The sequence below is a fragment of the Procambarus clarkii genome, chromosome 30 (genome assembly GCF_040958095.1).
Source record: "Procambarus clarkii isolate CNS0578487 chromosome 30, FALCON_Pclarkii_2.0, whole genome shotgun sequence".
Lineage (NCBI taxonomy): Eukaryota > Metazoa > Arthropoda > Malacostraca > Decapoda > Cambaridae > Procambarus > Procambarus clarkii.
In genome coordinates this window covers 26,043,221-26,062,508 of record NC_091179.1, presented here as the reverse complement: position 1 = coordinate 26,062,508, position 19,288 = coordinate 26,043,221, and the positions used below count along the sequence as shown (strand labels likewise).

General features: G+C 38.3%; 1 protein-coding gene across 2 annotated transcripts in view; it reads left to right on the top strand.

Annotated features, from left to right (window-relative positions):
• Window positions 1-18,406, top strand: part of LOC123765542 (E3 ubiquitin-protein ligase Siah1) — a 32,813-nt gene extending 14,407 nt beyond the window's left edge. For both annotated transcript variants that reach the window (XM_045754195.2, XM_045754196.2), the window contains exon 7: window positions 6,125-18,406. The gene's annotated coding sequence lies outside the window, so the exon portion shown is untranslated. The remainder of the gene's footprint in view (window positions 1-6,124) is intronic.
• Window positions 18,407-19,288: the final 882 nt, after the last annotated feature.

The following is a 19,288-nucleotide window of genomic DNA, read 5'->3' as shown; positions in this document are numbered from 1 at the left end:
ATCATTACATACAAGACAAGGAATGGAACTTGTCTGTATCCCAATATTCTCAAAAGATGTTATCAAGAGATCATTATTAGTATGGTCCCATCTTTATCATGTACTCATTCTAAACCATGAAACCAGTAACTACAGAGGCTTTCTCATCTCAACTCAAAATCTCTAGGGAACAAAGTTAAACACAATTTAAATAATAAATTCATAATTATATTTCACATGAAGTATCATAATTTAGCAATTCAATTAAAATGTTCCAGTTTAATATGCAAAGTGAGTCATCATCCAAGAATTCGAGAACCCTACAACTTGACTGCCCCTGATCATCACACAACATATGTAAACACGACCAAGTCACCTAAATGTTCACTCACCGAGGACTGAGTCTAAGTTGAATAGAGAGGGGGGGGGGGGGTCTGCAATTTTCAGGCAGCGTCACCCCCCGTCTGGTGACGGCCTATCTCGACGGCTGGCCTCTGCTCTGCTCCGCTGGCCGGTCTCCTATTGCTTAATGCTCGATAGCTCTCCGAGTTTATATTGGGGAACCTAGTAGCTAACTCCGCCCACAAGTAGATAGCCTCCGGCACTACCAAGCCACTCCTTAAACGTCGGCATGTTTGAAGGCTACCCGGCTCCAATTATACGCTTAGCGGAAGCAAGGTGAAATTCTCATGATCTGACCTCAGGTCACTTGGGGTCGTTAACGGTTAGAGGTGTGAGATCTCAGGCAGACAACTGGCGCCTCTCCGATCCTTGTCTGTGACTCATGTACTCTATGTATGTATTAACCTAAACCAAACACTTTTACAGTGTTACATGCTCGCTGGTAGGACGTTGAACAACCGTGGACCTCTGATTTTCATACAGTGTTATCTGATTGTGCCCATGGCACCTCTGCTCTTCACTGGTTCTATTCTGCATTTTCTTCCATGTCGTTCACTCCAGTACGTTGTTATTTTACTGTGCAGATTTGGGACCTGTCCCTCCAGTATTTTCCACGTGTATATTATTTGGTATCTCTCTCGTCTCCTTTCTGGAGAGTACATTTGGAGAGCTTTGAGACGATCCCAATAATTTAGGTGTTTTATCTCGTCTATGCGTGCCGTATATGTTCTCTGTATTCCCTCTATTTCAGCAATCTCTCCCGCTCTGAAGGGGGAAGTGAGTATTGAGCAGTACTCAAGATGTATTTGAAGGTTCTCGTAATTCATCCTATCAATTTTCCTGGCTGATGCAATACTTGCTTGGTTATGCTCCCTAAACGTTAGGTTGTCGGACATCATTATTCCCAAATCCTTGACATGCTGTTTTCCTACTATGGGCAGATTCGATTGTGTTTTGTACTCTGTGTTATGTTAAAGATCCTCATTTTTGCCGTATCTGAGTACCTGGAATTTATTACAGTTAAACATCATGCTATTTTCTGCTGCCCAATCGAAAACTTTATTAATATCTGTTTGTAGTTTATCAATGTCTTCAGCAGATGTAATTTTCATGCTGATTTTTGTATCTGCAAAGGATGACACGTAGCTGTGACTTGTGTTTTTGTCTATCTCTGACATGAGAATAAGGAACAGCAGTGGTGCAAGGACTGTACCTTGGGGTACAGAGCTTTTAACTGCGCTCGGACTCGATTTTACTTGATTGACTGTTACTCTTTGTGTTCTGGTCGACAGGAAATTGAGTATCCAGCTTCCTACTTTACCAGTTATACCCATTGACTTCATTTTGTGTGCAATCACTCCATGGTCACATTTGTCGAATGCCTTTGCAAAATCTGTGTATAGATTATAATCAAACATATATAAACATGTATATATAACAATCAAAACATCTGCATTATGTTTTTCTTCTAATGTCTCAGTGATTTTGTCATAGTGGTCAAGTAGCTGTGAGAGGCATGATCTTCCTGCTCTAAATCCATGTTGCTGCTGCTGGTGACATTTTACAAGAGGAAATACCCAAATCTGTAACAGTGAAAGAGTTTACAATCCAAGAGACAGATCCAGGCTGTGGAACATTAATGATACTAGCACAGTAGATTACTGGATTCGTAGTGGATCCTCATGTCAGAATCATGATTAGCAACCCTTCAAACTCAAACAGTGTATAAAACAGCTGGAGTTGAGAATATGAAGGCAAGGTATTTATTAAATAATGTGTTCAAACGTGACCTGCAGAATGGCGAGTATGTAAAACGTGAGTGGCTACTCTTCACCATCTCAAGGTCGTTTGTACTGCTTTGTATGTCACCTATTGTCCACAAAAGAATCTTCCTTTGCTATATTGGGGTTTAATGACCGGAAGCACAGCAATGTTATTGTGGAAACATGAAAATGGAGAAGAACACCGAAAGTACATGACAGTATATTAGATAAGGCATAAAGAAATTAAATGTAGATTCTTTATTACTTGAGTAACATCACTCAGAGCAGGAATATTGGCATGAAGTGTTGACATGTGTGGTTGCTGTAATTCGCTTTCTTGCCTCTATCTTGCCTCTAGAGGTTTGCCATTTCGTGGAGAAATCAGATTATTGGGTCAGCAAAAAATGGCATCTATTTAGGTATACTAGAGCGGCTGAGTGAATTTGACCCTTTCTTGGAAGAACATCTAAAAATGTATGGAGTTCCTGGAAAATGGAATCTGTTATGTGTATCTGCAAATATTTGTGAGGATATTATTGAATTAATGGGACAACAGGGTTTTGTACTACAGTATTCTTGAAGTAGAGAGTCTTAAGGTATTATTCAATAAGTGTAGATTCTCGCACACAGATCAACTGACATTTACTGTCTGACGCATTAAAGGCTGTGAACTTGTGGAACGTTTCTTGATGTTCATCCCCATCTTTTCTCATGGAGCAAAGGATCTAATAGACAGTCATGGATTTTCTTAAAAGGGCATTAGGTTCCAAAAATGCAATAAATGAAAACTCGTTCGATTTCAATCAAACTTTTTTGACAAGTTCTATATGAAAAGTGTTTCATCTGGTCCAAGTTTCAGCATCGTAGCATAAATAGGAAGGGAGAAAAAAAATATTGAAGTAGTTGTGAAAATTATGCCAAAATGGTCAAAATCGATTATCAATCAAAAGTGTCAACTGAAATCATAGCTATGACTCTTTGCTATCACAATAGCATATATTAAACAAATATTATAATTAGTTTAATTGGAAAAAAAATTTAAGAAAAAAAATGTATTTTTTTTTTCAATTTTTTTTTTTTTTTTTTTTTTTCATTTTTTTTCGGGCGATTTGCATCAAATTTACACACCTGATTGTACGTAAGCCTATCTGTAAGGATGCCAATTTTGGAGAAAATTGGTTGATGTCAACCTCAGCCACAGATTTTAGAACCTTAGACTTTATTTATTTATTTATTTTTTTTCAATTGACACAAACGTTTACAAAACCGATTCATTTTTTATTCAATTTACATGAAACTTACACAGTATATGTGGAGGGCATGTCTCTACATTGGAGAGTTTTCATTTTTCTCTAAGTTCATTTATTGATTTTATAATAGCAATAAACATGCCATATTTGCATAATTTTTTGGGGGAACTTTGAACATTTGTATTAGGAAAACTAAAGATGTTTTGGAAATTCTACAACATGCAATCCTTTATTATATGCTAATGTGTCAGAAAATTGTCACAGAATAATTATATCTGAAACGTGTGTTCTGAAGTGTGGACTTGAAAATGTGTAAAAAAACGTTGAAAAAAAAACAAAAAAACAATCTCCCTTTCTATTTACGCTGCAGTACGGAAACTTGGGACAATTTCAGCACTTTTCATATACAACTAGTCAAATAATATTGGTTGACATTGAACAACTTTTCCAACACCAACCTAATGCCCCCTTAATGAGAACAAAATTCCACTATCAAACTGCCGTGGTCATATAATAATGTCTCATACAGTATGTCTAGACAATGTACTGGATTGCAAGCTCGGATTCATCAACTCGGTGAGTATGCCATCTGTGTTGGACACAGCCTAAACTTGGTGGGAGTAAACTAAAAGCAGCAGTGTTTTGTCTAACGACTGCCAAATTCTTTGACTTTGTTCAGCATCTGTATTCATTTTTTGCTAGTTCTCATCGCTGGAATGTATTGACATCATCTGTAGGAAAAGATTTTGTGATCAAGCGTCTGTCTGACACACGATGGTCAACACATTTTGATGCTGTTCATGCTCGGTATGCGGGTCAAGAGAAAATAAATCATGCACTGGATTCTCTTCTGGCTGACAAAGAACAGCAAGTGAATACAAGGCGAGAGCCAGAAGGATGGAGCAAAAAAGTGGAAAACCTGGAAGCAATCTTTTTCACAATTCTTTGGACTGACATGCTAGAAAGAATGAACAAAAGAAACAAGGTCCTGCAATCAAAGGATGTGAACGTCCTTGTTGCCACAAATCTAATTGAGTCTATGAAAACCTATCTTCAGGAAACTTCAGGAGACAAATTTAGTGAATATGAATTTAAAGCCAGGAGTATGTGTCCAGATACAGATTACAGTAACGGAAAAAATGTGAACAAAAACAGTGTGCTTCTTTGTAGATATGATGGATCAGCAGAAGAGATACTGGTCATTAAAACAGTAAATACAAGGTGGAAACTTTCCTTGCTATTCTGGATCTTAATCTTTGAACTGACAAAACATGCAGAGGCTTATTCACAGATTGGAAATCTGTTTCCTTTCTACAGTGAATTGAAAACCATTACTTCAGATGCACCAAAGAAAAAGTGTGAACATCTGGCTAATATGTATTGCAAAAACCTGAATTATGATGACCTTTTAAATGAATGTGTGAGCATCTCGCATTCCCGGTCGGTCGTTCCCATTCACATAGGGAGCTGGTCAGCCGAGCGGGCAGCACGCTGGACTTGTGATCCTGTGGTCCTGGGCTCGATCCCAGGCACCGGAGAGGAACAATGGGCAGAGTTTCTTTCACCCCATGCCCCTGTTACCTAGCAGTAAATAGGTACCTGGGTGTTAGTCAGCTGTCACGGGCTGCTTCCTGGGGGTGGAGGTCTGGTCGAGGACCGGGCTGCGGGGACACTAAAAATCCCCGAAATCATCTCAAGATAACCTCAAGATATCTCAAGCACTACATGGCCCTTGATGAAAATTATGTGAGATTCTCCCTGCCCTGTACAGAAAAATCATTTTGGACAATTTGAAATCTGTATTCCAGAATGTTGATATTGCACTCCGAGTATTCATGTGAATGATGGTGACCAACTGTACAGGAGAACGATCTTTTTCAAGACTGAAACTTGTAAAAAACCTGCCTCGTAGCACAATGGGGCAGCATCGATTGAACTGCCTTTCACTCGTGTGCATGGAAGATGACATCCTGAACACTATTGTCTTCTAGCCAATAATAAAGCAATTCTTTGAAAAGAAATGCAGCAAATGCTTGTTATAAGAAGTTCGTAGTAATTTCATAGTTTGCCATCTAATGTGTAGCTTACCGAGTATTATTGTGTTTTCAAGCCTTGTATGTTGTTCAAATGTTTATCATGTTGAATAGTTGCTGCTCTAAAGCATGGTTTTTATTCTTTTAACACCAGTTTTGTTGAAGTGCCAATAAAATAAATGTTTAATATTATCGACCATTTACATTTTATTCCTGTGAATGGTTGTCGATGGGGCCCCAGCACACTGGTTTCCCCAGGGGCCCATAATGCTGTTAAGACAGCCCTGGTGGTGGTGTCCAGACATTTGTCTGCGACTGGGTTGAACCGGTCGTTTTACTACACATGTAGAGTGGGTGAATAACGAAGGTAAGATGGAAGAGACAGTTTCCTCTATGTTTGGGAATTATGTGACACCAGCAATATAGATGATGCTACATAGTTTTCTCAGCTTCGTGCCTTCTTTTTTATAATTACTTTGAGTTTGGAAGGCACAACCCAAAATTTTAAGAGATGCCCACCCACACTCGGGTGTCAGTAGTGGCACTCTTGAGCTCGTCATGGTTCAGTCGGTAGAACTTGTGCCAGAGGAGTCCAGGGATGCAGGTTCTGTACCATCATTTAGCCTCGGTATTTTCTAATACAGTCCCCTATTTTGTTGTGTTTCCTTCCCATCAAATATTTATTGTTTATTTCCAGAACCCTTAATGCCTGGCTACATGGGATCACGAGAAGCTGCTGATTCTGCTCAACATTTTTGTGGGATGTAAGGGGCATCTTTGCTAAGTATGATGGAGTCAGCATTTCCTTGACATTAGTCAAAGTACTGGTGGAATTGGAGGATGCCTCACAAGACAGTGGGGGATTTTGACACAGGTTAACTACTCGAGTCATTTATTAGTAGGTGAAAAGACTATTGTTTTGTGTGTGGATCCCCTTAGGGTTGAAACTTCCCTTGGTGCCATGTAATTTATGAAAGTGAAATCCTTCATGAATCATCATGAGATTAAGCCAAGTACAATAAAAATTAAGTTTACACAGATGTAAGAATTCACTGTACATAGCATTTTCAGAGATATTTGAATGAAGGAATGACTTTTGCTATTCACCTTTAGTATTATAAGTACATTACAGTACACTATATTAATTTTTACATCATTAACTTATTTAATGTCCAGTAATTTCATAGTGCAATGCATTTTATTTATTGACTGCACTTAAAGCTGTTTCATAATAAATTATCAGTAAATCTATTTCATATGAACTAATTATTTTTCTTTTGAAGTCTAGCTGAACCCTTTCTTCTGTTCAATTTTCCCATGTTCGGTGATTTCAGATCATTCAAAAGAGGCCTGAAATCATCATGCTACTGTGAAAGACATGTATATGTATTATTTTATTTCATCCTTGTTCTTTTCTGCAATGGAGATTACTGACTTTGAGGAGGAATTAGCTTATACTTCTCAAATACAGCCAAAGTGTATGCCATAATTTTTTAACTAAATGGGGTAATGCAATAACACTTCGTTAACTAGTACAGAATTTATACAGTTGGACCTCGTTTAACGTCAGGGTTTATGTTCCTGAAAACTGTGACATTAACTGAAACAATGTTAAGTGAAACCAAAAATTTCTAGCTTAATTTTATTACAATATTGTATTCCTCTATTTCTTTGGACTTTCATTAGGATTGCAGTACTACCTATTATCGGCCATTTACCCATCATGTCCTCTTGATCAAGGAAAGTTTTTACTAATAATATTAGCTTGGTACTCGCACACATTGTTTATGTCCATGATCAGCTGGTGAGAGGCACTTGTTTCTGCAGCAGCTAATTCACATGATAATTTGCTAACATAGCCATATGGTTGTTTTACAATTTTTTTTTCTGGTACTGAATTTTTTTATTATTTTCAGTAAAGAAAAAGTTTTGTTTATATAAAGAGTGTCCGTAGACAATATTTAAGCTTGCCCTCGTATTGGGTACTTTTTCTATAAATACCATAGGTTTCCACATTGTTTTCTCTATCTTACATTGGGAAACATAAAAAAAAACAGTACTGTTTGCCTGTCTGATGCCATAGAAGGTTTAAAAATATCTATTTATTTATTTTTCTCCAAAGTAAAAATTAAATGACTTTAACTGGGGCGACGTTAAGCAAGGTTCACCCGTATTTCTCTTATAGTCTACAGGGATTTACGAGGCACAAATTGGCCACTTTTTTTTTTGCTTCCAAACTTTCCATGCAAATTAAGATGTATTTTTGTATATTTTAATAATGTATTCGACATTTAAATTATTTGAGTTCGTCTGCTCTTTTTGTGGAGAGGTGCATAACTAGCCTGACCCCCTGTACATAACTGGCATCCATTTCAGGCAGCAGGTTGCAATCGTATATATGCTCTTCTTCAGCATTATAACCTTCCAGTATGGTTTTGATGCAAGTTGCAGCATTTTCACATACAAAAGGTCCTGTATGTGGGTGTGCTCATGTTAACATTACTCCGTATTTTACTGCCCATACGTGAGGAGTTTAAACTGTTTTATTTCTGATCACTTACTTTACCAGTCTTGTGTAAACCTATTTATTGGTTGGTATAAAACAAGCTAGTTGAGAATAAAATAGCAACTCTTAATATTAACATAGCACATTGAATACATCCTAAGAATGGTTACATTAGTGCTCTTTAATTTTTGAGACGTGGAACACTGGAGTAGTAAATGACAACTAAGTTAAGTCTTTTTACGTCATTTCTAAAACAAAATGTACCGAATTTTAAAAACACTACATTAGTATCAGACCAAAAATGGATGGTACTGCATATGCAATAATTATTATGCATAGGAGAGTGAGTGCCACAAATAGCGAGGGCTTGCAGTGTGTGCAATTACTAAATGACAATTATGTAGAGGAACAGTCTCTTTCTTACAGGCCAAGCGTTATCCATATTGTTCCGTCTTCCCTGTGATCACTTTCATGTGATGCTTTACGGCTTCAGGTGGAGTTGGCATTAATTACCCTCTGTTGTAATTTATTCCACCCATCTAACACTTTACTAAAGAGAGAGTTTTCGTACAATTTTTAATCACCTTTGTGTCCTAAGCTTGATTTTAGGGCCTCAGATTATTGAAGTACAGTAACAGGTTTTGAAAAATTCTTCCTCGTTAATATTGTCAATTCCTGTCACAATTTTGTGTGGTTAATTATATTGATTCATTGTATTGTAGTTTTTGTTTTGGCATGTTTAACACCTAATACAACTTCTGTATACTTGAGAGATGGACACCACTCAACTACTGCATTTTCTAATTTGTGTGTGGAGTGAGTGGGTGTTTACTTATGTGACTACAGAGAAGCGAGGTCAGGCTCTTTATTCCCCTCCTGTTAGCTTGTTATACCTGTTCATTATAGCTTAACTATACAGATACTAGCGTTCAAATTCTTTATTGAATCTGTCCTTAAAGTTGTGGATGGAGGTGGCTTCCACAACTTCTTTCCTCGGTGCATTCCACTTGTTGACCACCCAAACAGGGTATGAATATTTCCTTGCACATCTTTTTTAACCCAATTGTGTTTCCAGCTTCCACTTGTGTCCTCTTGTATGATTTTCTCTCAATTTAAAGAGGCCTTTATTCCCCTCAGTATCTTGTAATCATATCTCCTCTTTCTTCTGTTCTCCAGGGTTGTGAGGTTCAGTTCTTTCAACCTATCCCCATAGCTTAATCCTCTTAGCTCTTGAAAATTAATTTAGTTGCAAACCTCAGCACTTTCTCAATTTTTATTTTATTCTTCACAAGTTGAGGGATACTTGGATATCGGATATTGTCCAACTACTTGGGCTGGACGGTAGAGCAACAGTTTCGCTTCATGCAGGTCGGCGTTCAATCCCCGACCATTTTAAGTGGTTGGCCACCATTCCTTTCCCCTGTCCCATCCCAAATCTTTATCCTGACCCCTTCCAAGTGCTAAATAGTCCTAATGGCTTGGTGCTTTCCCCTGATAATTCACTCTCTCACAAGTTGTGGATTCCAAATCAGTGCTGCAATTTTCCCAGTATTGGTCTAACAAAAACTGTGTGTGTATACTTGCCTAATTAACACTTAATTGCACCGCACGCGTGAGACCCACACTACCCCAGGTTTCTCACTACCTCAGCGTTTCACAGGAGCGCGCGGTAATTCTAAAAAAGTGTGTAATCTTTTCAATTTTGTCACCTCAATTCTCGTCTAAGGTTTTTCAATTTGGTATCATTGTGTTCGCAATAGAATTCTCTACAGGACTAAAGGCATATAAAGTCCAAAAGCCCGGCATACCATCCACAACAAACGGAGAAAGTGAGTGCGTGTTACCCGGGAGCGCGCAAGAGCGACAAAATGTGTACACTCTTTTCTCTCTTGTCACCTCAATTCCCGTCCTAGGGCTTTCATTTTGGTATCATTGTTTTCGCAATAGAATTCCCTACAGGAGTATATGCAAATATAAAATCCAAAAGCCAGGTGTACCACCCACAGCAAATGGAAAGTGACAGAGCGTAATCCCAGTGAGCGCTAATAAAATGGGTATACTGTTTGTTTTCAACTTTGTTTCCTCAATTCTGGTCCTAGGTCTTTCATTTTGGTATCAATGTATTTGCAATAAAATTCCCTACAGGAGTATATGCATATAATGTCCAAAACCGTGGCGCGCCTCTCCTGAAGCCGCCGCCACCGAATCAATGCTGCGTCGTTACCGGTAATGCGTCTACTAAAAAAAAACGATGCAATGCTGAGTTGTTACCGAGCGAAAGTGTTAAGCTTGTGGGGTTTGAGCGTCAACTCTTTAGTCCCACCTCTCGACCGTCAGTCAAATAGTGTACAACTTCCCGAGTCTATTGGGCTCTATAATATCTATTTTAAGCTGTGTATGGAGTTTGTATCCACCACATCAATCCTAATTCATTCCAATTGTTAACTACTCTTGACACTGAAAAAAAAACTTTCTAATGTCTCTGTGGCTCATTTTGGTACTTGGTTTTCACCTGTACCCTTGTGTAAGTTCCACCTGTGTTAAATAATCTTTTTCTACCCTATCAATTATCCTGAAAATTTTGTATGTGATGATCATGTTTCCTCTAACTTCTGTCTCTACCAGCAACATGAGGTTTACTCCAGTAATCTTTCCTCGTAGCTCATACCCCTCAGCTTGGATACTAGTCTGGAGGCATACCTTTGAACCTTTTTCAACTTAGTCTTGTGCTTGACTAGATACAAGCTCCATGGTGTTGCATACTCCAGGATTGGTCTGACATATGTAATATACATAGTTCTAAATTACTGTATTCATTACACAAGTTTCTAAAAGATAGTTCTTATGTTGGCCTGTCTAGCATATGCTGCTGATAATATCCTTTTGATGTGGGCTTTAGGAGACAGATCCAGCATATCAACTCCAAAATCTTTCTCCCTTCCTGTTTCTTGAAGGCTTCCATCTTCCAAATAGTACCTTGCATCTGGTGTCCTGCTTTCTACAACTATCTTCATTACATTGCATGAATTAAACTCTCTTGGCCATTTGTTGGACCATTTCTTAAGTTTGTCCAGGACATTTTGTAGTATATTGCTGTCCTCTGTCTTAAGCCTTCTCATAATTTTAGCATTGTCAGCAAACATTGAGAGGAATGACTCTATACCCTCTGAAGATCATTTACGTATATCAGAAACAGGATAGGTGCGAGTACAGAATCCTATGGGAATTCGCTGGTGACATCACATCATTCTGAGGCCTCACCCCTCACAGTAACTCTCTGCTTCCTGTTGCTTACGTTCTCCCTTATCCACTGGAGCACCTTACCTGTTACTCTTGCCTGTTTCTCCAACTTGTGCAAAAGCCTCTCATGGGGCATTGTGTCAAAGGCTTTCAGACAGTCCAGGAAAATGCAGTCTGCACACCCTTCTCTTTCTTGTTTAATTTTTGTCATCTGGTCATAGAATTCTATTAAACACCTGAGGCAAGATTTGCCATCCCTGAACCTATGTTGGTGGGTGTGTGTGCTAGCGAGAGCAAGAGAAGAGAAAATATCGATGCATAAAAGATACTTGCAAAAATAACTCAGGGCAGCCTCTTTAACTTCAGAGAAAATAAAGCAAGAGGACATTGATGTAAGCTGCAAAAACAATTGTCTTCAACTTGCATAGAAAGCCTAGCACCCTTTACCAGTGGTCAGCAAGTCGCTGAAAGAAGAGACCATTAAAGACCTTTCATCTTAAATTTAAAAAAGGATAACTCACAGAAATTGAAAGTCGTGATATATCTAATGTATTGCAGATACAAATGGCTTGGAAGTGAGGTATAAATAGCTTGATTACAGTCCTAGTCACTGATGGGTTAGCAATAGCAAAGTGGGACTTGCACTTGGCCATGATATACCTACACACAGTGTCAGTTGGACTGGGCCAAGCAACTGTGTTGTAACATTTCTAATACCTGTACAGTGTATGTGCAATAAATAATTTATACAAACGTAACTGTATTTTTTAGTAATGTTTACTACCAAAGACATAAGAATACTGTTCAAAATTGTGAACACACGTGATCAGTGAGTATTAACGTTGCAGAGCCCATCATGTGGATTTTGTATTATTTTGAGGATTATATAAATGAAAAAGTGGTAATTACATAAATTATTACAAACAATGGTATCACATTGCCATACCAATGTCACCTTCAGCTTGGGGTTCACATGAACCCAAAGACTGGGGTCAGGCAGCCAGTTAAATTGGTCAATAAAATCAGTAAAGTTAGGCAGGCAGTCATTCAATCGGAAGGTCAAGCAAACAGACGGGTTGACTATTTTGATCAATATCCTTCAGAAATTAAGTGTATTGACTCAGAATGAGCTGTATATCCATGCAGATTCATCCAAGAATTGTAGTCTCAGGAGCAGCTGTATATCCCAAGCTGTCCAAGATGTTACTACCAAGATCTTTCCAATGAATCGGCACATTATTTACCAGATGACTGTGGCTCGGATACTTTCCCCTTTTTCTTAATAAACTCAGTTTTGCAAACACAATTTTAACATGTTTTATTAAAAAAGAATGTGTTTTTACAAAGAACAAAGGAGTAATGTACAGATTGTAGGGACAGGAGTTACACACTATGAAGCTATTATTGTGTAATAGTGGCATTTAAATCTATAATACATTAACAAATTAAAAACACATTGAGGAACACAGAGAATATTGTGAGAGGAGCGTATGCTTCGTTTAACAACTTCAGACCTTATTTTAATTATATGGATGGTGAAATACTAAAGAAAATGCTCATGACTTTCGTGAGACCAAAATTGGAATACGCAGCAGTTGTATGGTGAACATATCTCAATAAGCACATAAATAAACATGAAAAGGTGCAAAGGCATGCTACAAAATGGCTTCAAGAACTAAAAAAAAAAACAGTTATGAAGGGTTGGCTAGTGGTGATGAATATGCTAAAGCTAGCAGATAGAAGAAAAAAGAGGTGATATGATCACCATTTAAAATACAATAATAGGAATTTACCAAAATGACAGTGGAATTCCTGAAACCAGCAACCTCAAGAACAAGATGTCATAGATAAGAGCTCAGAAAACAAAGTTGCCCAAAAAATAATAAAGTTTTCTTTTCCAAACAGAGTGGTAGACAGTTGGAGCAAGTTAAGTGAGAAAGAAGTGGAGGCCAAAACCATTAGTCATTTCAAAGCGGTATGACAGAGTACTGGGAAGATGGGATACCACAAGTGTAGCTCTCATCCTGTAACTACACACGCACGCACACACACACACACACAGGCCCTCAGCGTGCCTCTGGCAATGATCTTTAATGAGTCACTTATGTCAGGAGAATTGCCCAGTTGCTGGAAGAAGGCAAATGTCGTGCCGATCTTCAAGAAAGGTGATAGGGAGGAGGCACTTAACTATAGACCTGTATCACTGACAAGCATCCCCTGTAAAATACTGGAAAGAATAATTAGGCTACGACTGGTTGCACACCTGGAGAACATTAGGTTTGTGAACAAACATCAACATGGGTTCTGGACAGGGAAATCGTGCCTAACAAACCTTCTGGAATTCTATGATAAAATAACGAGGATAAGACAGGACAGAGATGGTTGGGCAGACTGCATATTTCTGGACTGCCAAAAACCCTTTGATACAGTACCGCACATGAGACTGCTGTTCAAGCTCGAGAGGCAGGCGGGGGTGGGGGGAAAGGTCCTAGCATGGATAAGGAACTACCTAACAGGAAGGAGCCAAAGAGTTACGGTAAGGGGCGAGAAGTCGGACTGGCGAACAGTAACAAGTGGAGTACCACAAGGATCGGTGCTGGGACCAATTCTATTTCTTGTATATGTTAACGACATGTTTACAGGTGTAGAGTCCTACATGTCGATGTTTGCGGATGACGCAAAGTTGATGAGAAGAGTTGTGACAGATGAGGATTGCAGGATCCTCCAAGAGGACCTGAACAGGTTGCAGAGATGGTCAGAGAAATGGCTACTGGAATTCAACACGAGCAAATGTAAAGTTATGGAAATGGGACTAGGAGATAGGAGACCAAAGGGACAGTACACAATGAAGGGGAACAGCCTACCTGTAACGACACGTGAAAGAGACCTGGGGTGGACGTAACACCTAATCTATCTCCTGAGGCACATATAAATAGGATAACGACAGCAGCGTACTCTACACTGGCAAAAGTTAGAACATCATTCAGAAACCTAAGTAAGGAGGCATTTAGGGCGCTTTACACTGCCTACGTAAGGCCAGTCTTAGAGTATGCCGCCTCATCATGGAGTCCCCATCTGAAGAAGCATATAATGAAACTGGAAAAGGTTCAGAGGTTTGCAACGAGACTCGTCCCAGAGCTACGAGGGATGGGGTATGAGGAGCGCCTGAGGGAACTGTGCCTTACGACACTAGAAAGAAGAAGGGAGAGGGGGGACATGATAGGAACGTATAAGATACTCAGAGGGATTGACAGAGTGGACATAGACGAAATGTTCACATGGAATAGTAACAGAACGAGGGGACATGGATGGAAGCTTGAAACTCAGATGAGTCACAGAGATGTTAGGAAGTTTTCTTTTAGCGTGAGAGTAGTGGGAAAATGGAATGCACTTTAGGAACAGGTTGTGGAAGCAAATACTATTCATAATTTTAAAACCAGGTATGATAGGGAAATGGGACAGGAGTCATTGCTGTAAACAACCGATGCTCGAAAGGCGGGATCCAAGAGTCAATGCTCGATCCTGCAGACACAACTAGGTGAGTACAACTAGGCGAGTACACACATCAATGCTGATAGTAATGGGAAACTTCAGTCATGGCCCTTCTTTTGATAATTACTTACTTACTTCAGTCATGACCAAATTGATTAGGAAACAATGTACCTTAGAGGCAGAGATGAGATATGGATGACTAATATTATAGAAGAGATAAAAAACAACTTCCTAACATAACATATTGAAGAGGAAACAAGAAAGGCAGTTAACCAACCAGCTAGGCTAGACTATCTTTACACAATAAGATGGACTTTAAGAACTATTAACAATCCGTAGAGCTGATGACCACTGTGTTTTACTCTTTGAGTATATAGTGACAATGAAGGCCTTAGAACTAAGTAAAATTTGGGAGAATGTAAGGCTAGCATATTGAAAAAAAGAAATACCAGAAAGTCAAAGCACCTAAAGAAAGATTTATATCACCATTGAAAGATTGGAAACCGAGATGAGCATTAGCCTATGGTTTAACAAGCAGTGCATTCCTTGGTGAATCCGATACCTTTGATATCACTTGCCTTATGTCTCTTTCTTCTCTTATGGGCATTCCGAGTGATACTTAGCACTTTTTGAATATCCTGCAACACAGATGGTGCTACATAGTCTTCCCAGCTTAGTGCTCTCTTTTGATAGTTACTTAACAATCAGGGCTTAGAGACAAAGGAAAGAAGCAAAAGTGTTTGGAAGAAAAAGAGAGAGCATAGTCACATCAGGTGGAAGTACCCTGGACAACCACATAATCATTCTACAATGAAAGCAGCTGAAGCACTGTAGTCCTTTATACAATATACAATACCTCTATACCTATATGCTATATACTATAGCTTGCTATAGTATATAATTCCTCTAATGCAAGCATCCACAAGCTTCTAGAGTAAGTGATTGGAAGCGGTTACAGGATTCATCAAGCATTCATGTGTTCACCAACAAAACCTGTACCAATACATCTTTCCTCAATCATGGTGGCTTTGCCTGCATTTATTAAACAGTTTACAATCTTTAAAATGCTATGAAATTATTCTTGACCCAAGGTAATTATTGTTATAGGTAATCTTGTAGCTCTCCAGAGTTCATGGACTTTAATAAATGCAAATTAAGCTGTCCTGATAGAGGCAAGATGGGCAGGTTTAGTAAGTTGACCAGACCACACACTAGAAATTGAAGGGACGACGACGTTTCGGTCCGTCCTGGACCATTCTCAAGTCAATTGAGAATGGTTGAGGTTTGGAACGATTGAGGTTTAGTAAGTGCTTGATGAATCTGGCCCAGGCTAGTAGAACAAATATGTGTAAATTTAATCTCCAAACACCAGCACAATTTCAGCCAAGACAAATTTTTTCTTGACAAACTAATTGGAGCTCTACAATAAGATGGCAGAAATCAAATCCGAGAGAGGTATGTGTAGACACACTATTTCCCGAAGGTTGGAAAGTTGTTTACACTATCACACAAGAGAGAATTACTTTAGCTAGAGAAGTTGGCTGGTGTATTGAAAGATACAATATATGTACAGTATATCAACCAAAATGCACTGAGGGCATTAGAGAAATAAAACTTTGCATATCCTATAGTCACAGATACATAACAGCGGTTCTACAAATTGTACAATAAACATGAAACTGTCTTCTGTGTTGGGTTCCAAGTTCCAATGAAATTCCTGTAGCTAGTAAAGAGCTAGTAGCAGACAATGAAGCCAAAGGAGGTACTGCTAAGCACAATGTACCAACATAAAATACTTTATACTGATAATTACTAAATTTTAGACAATTCCTAGAAAAAATGTAGTAAGATATGACAAAATGTTACCAGGAATAAACTACGAACTGTTAAATAACCAATCGGCTATTGGCATACTTCGGTACACAAGAAGAGATTGTCTAAGACTAGGTCATGCACACCTCTTGCATAAATACCTTGTGTAAAGTAAGAGAAACAGTGTGGCTAATGCATGGACACTCACATTTTATTATCCTGAAATAGATGTGCACCTCAGTGGAAGCTTTGTTTCTCAAACGTAAACCCTCCAATATAGTAGACTTGTTGCAGGATTTTCGGCATGAATAGGATCATCAGATATCTGACCAACACAAAACTGATCAAAGACAAAATTGTATGAAATAACAGTACTAGATAGGCAGCCATGTACCTTAGTACTATACTCAGTACGCTATCACTGAAGAAGTAGTCTGTTACAATGATTCCTCTGAGGACTAATCTGGGTTTTATGGGAATTACTAAAATGCAAAGTTCCTATTGCACATATAAGATACAAAGGTGTAATTTGTGCAACAGTTCAATAATTAATTCTCAGTAAATTAGACAAATATTGTACACTTCACATTTCTGTGAGGGAGCCCTATCAGCTCCCTGAAGCTATCCGAACTGATATGTGCTATCATGGTTTGGGGGTCATCAATCACAGGAGTCCTGATGCCTACCAGGGACCACGAGCCAGAACGTGGCCCCCCTCAGAGAGGCGCAGGAAGCAATGGCCTATGAGCACTTTACATTTAAAGTATGTCGTAATTGCCATTGACCGGCGAGGGCACCACCGGTCAATGATAGATAGGCGAAACAAAACGGACCACAATCTGGTGAAAATTGTGACCTTCATCTGACAAGAGCAAAAGAACTTCCCCCTCGAAGGAGGGGAGGGGAAACCCATCATCCCAGTTCTTGAATGATGAAGACCAGAGGGTGTCAGGGAGCCTCCGGGGCTCACCCAGAAAAATGGCATTTCATTACATTCAACGATGGTTTTTTAATTGACGAAATTTAAGAAATGTAATATACTGTAGCTTAAATTGCATGGAAAATATATTAAAATTTAATTTTTTTTAGTCTTTTTACTTGTACTACAAACAAATTTGAGTTATGATGACCAAACCACATGTCAGAAAATGAAGGAACATCAAGTCAATAAAATGACTCGATGTTTGTGTCCATCATGGACCATTATCAAGTCAGGTCCAGGACGGACTGAAACATCATCCTTTCTTCATTTTCTGATGAGTCGGTTTGGTCATCATATCTTCAGCCACATTACTGTGACTCATCATCTTGAAATTTGAGTTGTCTTCAGTAACATTTCAGAATATGAAATGCAGAGATTTTAATAATTTGGAACTATTTGTTCATATATTTATTTCTTGCTTATTGAAGTATGTGGTTGGTAATGAAGAGGTACATATATATATGTGTGTGTTGTTAAGCTGTCGTTTCTACAACTGATCTGGATGTGTCAGCTATTGCACAAAGGTCATTACACAATAAATAACTGAATAATTCTGTAAAAGTTTGTCGAATATAAAAAGGTTGTATGTAAAGGTATTTATAGCGAGTAGTCTTACCAAATATGTCATTATTTTACAATTAATTTTGCTTTTTTAGCATTTTTTTATTTTCAGCTTAAGTTATAACAATGATGAGACTGTAAAATAAATGACATTCTTATTACTGTATATATTAATAAGATCCTGAAAGAGGATACGTATATTGGCAGTGTATTGCAAGTATTTAGCATCAACTCATGTTACAGGTTTGGGATTTATATTTATGATTCATCGTTAGCGCTAGAAAGACTACCTAGCCCGTCTACGCTTGCTGAATATTTATACAAATTTCACTTCATTTGAGATATATGAGAGATGTAAGTGAAGTAAACATTTAGGATATACTCTGCTTTTTCTGTTTCATATTCTCCTTTCTGATGCTGGGAGCATGGCATCACTTGCTCCAAAATGTTAGGCATACGCTACATCATCAAATGCTCAACAATTACACAAAAGAAAATTTTCATTTGACACATATCTTGGGTTTATTAAAAAAAATAAAGGCATGAAAAGAGAGACCATTGCCTCAAAGTCTGTATATAAAAAATGTTGAAGCCATTAAATTCAGAGAAGCCCACTGTTTTACCATTTATAAAATACAGTTTACGCTAAGTAATCAAAATTATATGGGGGGACCCACCCCCATTTGAATTAGCCGAATATTCAACTTAGTTGGATTTCTTACCAGGAATGTCCAGAAATGAACAAATTCACCCATTTTTGCACCACGACCTGTTTTCTCCTGCCATTCATTTGGATTACATGCGATGAACACGAATTCATTTGGATTACCTGAGGATTCAAGTTGCTGGAATTTGGATTGCAATACCAAACTCTTACAGTACAGAATTGGAAAATTAAAATCTGTGAAAACCTGGAGGGTTTTCCTTTGAGAGTGTGGGGGAAAGAAGAGAATGAGGTGCTGCAGAAAATATAAGCTCCAAGGAGAAAATAAATGTAGACAGTTATCTGCTAACAGTGTTTTCATTAGCACTGGAGTCACTGTAGCCTTAAACATGAACCTAAAATTTTTTGTAAATAGTTGTTGCCACAATACATATATATTGTACTTTGTCTTAAATGGATTAAATCATTTTTTTTCCATTAACAAGCACAAGGATACAAATTAATAATATTAAATTTTGCATTTGTTCATAACAAAGTATGCTGAAATAATTGCTTAGAATGTCGAGAACTCTGTGATTGTCAGTAAAAGTTTCAGTAACAAGAG